Here is a 2,607-nt window from a genome sequence, read left to right as displayed (position 1 = left end):
CAAAGAAAGGAACTGCTGATGCTGTTAAGACACCATAAGCGAACATTCTCCAATAGGCCAGGGCTCACAGATAGAATAACACACTCCATTCACACGGTGGGTCCCCGCCCAGCCCCTAGCAGAGCTTACAGGGCCAAGGGAGAGATGCAAAGACAGATCCAGGAAGAGGTGGAAAGCATGTTGACAATGGGAATAATCACCAGATCCCAGAGCCCCTGGGCCTCTCCCATTGTAATGGTGCCAAAAAAGGATAAGACCATGAGGTTTTGTGTGGATTACAGGAAGCTAAATGCTATCACCCAGCCTGACCCTTACCCCACACCCAGAATAGAGGATCTACTGGATACACTGGGAGGGGCAAGGTTTATAAGCACCCTGGACCTGACTAAGGGGTACTGGCAAATACCCCTAGATGCCGAGGCACAAGGAAAATCTGCTTTCATAGTGGAATCGGGCCTATATGAGTTCAAAGTGCTGCCCTTTGGGATGCGAAATTCAGGGGCTACGTTCATGAGACTTATAAATGAGGTCCTACGGGGGTTAGAATCTTTTGCGAGGGCCTATATAGACGACCTGGCCGTATTCAGCAGTTTGTGGCAAGATCACCTGAACCACATAGGGATTGTGCTGCACCGGCTCAGGGAGGCCGATCTAACGGTTAAGGTTTCTAAATGCAGAATGGGAGCTGCTGAGGTGACCTACCTGGGGCACAGGGTGGGCAATGGGCAACTGCGCCCAGAGCCTGTAAAGGTAGAGGCCATTAAAAACTGGCCAACCCCTAGAACTAAAAAGCAGGTCCAATCCTTCATTGGTCTGGCCAACTATTACAGGAGATTTGTGCAGGGATTCAGCGACATTGTTGCTCCCGTCACAGACCTGACGAAAAAGGAAAAACCAGACCGGGTGCTGTGGACGGAGGCCTGTGAGCAGGGATTTCAAAGCATAAAGAGCGCTTTGGCCAAAGAGCCTATTTTGGCCAGCCCAGATTTTGAAAAGCCCTTTTTATTATGTACAGACGCTTCCAATATTGGGCTGGGGGCGGTGCTAATGCAAGAGGGGGAAGGAGGGAAGAGACATCCCGTGGCATATCTAAGTAAGAAATTGTCCCCCACTGAGCAAAATTACGCTACCATTGAAAAGGAATGTTATGCCATTGTCTGGGCTGTCAAGCAACTTAAGCCCTATTTGTACAATAAAAAATTCACTGTGTTGAGTGATCATGCCCCTCTGGTCTGGCTGCACAGGGCCAAGGGCAACAACTCCAGGTTGCTGCGTTGGAGTTTAGCCCTTCAGGAGTATGAAATGGATATAGTCCACATAAGGGGAAAGGAAAATATTGTAGCTGATGCATTGTCCAGGGTGGAGAGCTCTTAGGATGCAGTCAGTGACGTTTGTGACATCCCTTCCTGCATCAATTTTGCGTTGGGGGTGTGACGTTATTGATATAATCTGGGACCATATAGATCATTGTTGCAACCAAGGTCCTGTAGTGGCACGCAAATCTTGTATAAAGGGGGTCAAATGGGGTGTCTAAAACAAGGTTATGGTTTGCTGGTTATAATTATGCTGTCTATATGTGTGTATCACTTTTGTAGTTGAAGTTATGAATATTGGCTCTATACTGTCTGTATTTCAAACTTATGCTATGCTTCTGGGTGACATCCCAGACAAACTGGTGTTAGCTCTGCCTAGCCTGCTTGATGGCCCATTAAGGACCATCAGCTATACAATGGACCCATCGAGAGAAGGCAGATACGCCCTGTAACTCAGCAAAGTATGCAGGGACTGGCCCATGTGACTCCAGACTCCATTTTGCTGTAATTTTCCGCAGTAAGAACAAAGAGGTTTTCTTACACCTGGAAAAGACTATATAAGGCTGATGCCTCATCTCCATCTGGTCTTCAATCCTGCTTCATACCTCTGGAGGAACTTTGCTACAAGCTGAAGCTTTGAACAAAGGACTGAGGACCCATCCCAGCGGGGGATGTATCCCAGAGACTTGATTTGAACCTGCAGTTTATTCCATCGCTGCTGCAAGCCTGAACCAAGAACTTTGCCATTACTGTATGTAATTGATTCCATTTAACCAATTCTAACTCTCATCTCTATCCTTTTCCTTTTATGAATAAACCTTTAGATTTTAGATTCTAAAGGATTGGCAACAGCGTGATTTGTGGGTAAGATCTGATTTGTATATTGACCTGGGTCTGGGGCTTGGTCCTTTGGGATCAGGAGAACCTTTTTCTTTTACTGGGGTATTGGTTTTCATAACCATTTGTCCCCATAATGAGTGGCACTGGTGGTAATACTGGGAAACTGGAGTGTCTAAGGAGATTGCTTGTGAGACTTGCGGTTAGCCGGGGGGTGAGACCGAAGTCCTCTTAGTCTGGCTGGTTTGGTTTGCCTTAGAGGTGGAAAGAACCCCAGCCTTGGGCTGTAACTGCCCTATTTGAGCAATTTGTCCTGAGTTGGCACTCTCAGTTAGGTTCCGCCAGAACCGCTTTGTCACACCGCTCCACGCGGTAGAGACGATCTCAATCAAGTTCAAATCTAGGCCATTGGGTCGCCCGCTGGGCCTCCACGACCTTCCCCTCTACCCGTGCCAGC

This window comes from Chrysemys picta, chromosome 1 (assembly GCF_011386835.1).
Source record: "Chrysemys picta bellii isolate R12L10 chromosome 1, ASM1138683v2, whole genome shotgun sequence".
NCBI classification, from domain to species: domain Eukaryota; kingdom Metazoa; phylum Chordata; order Testudines; family Emydidae; genus Chrysemys; species Chrysemys picta.
This window is presented reverse-complemented; position numbering follows the sequence as displayed.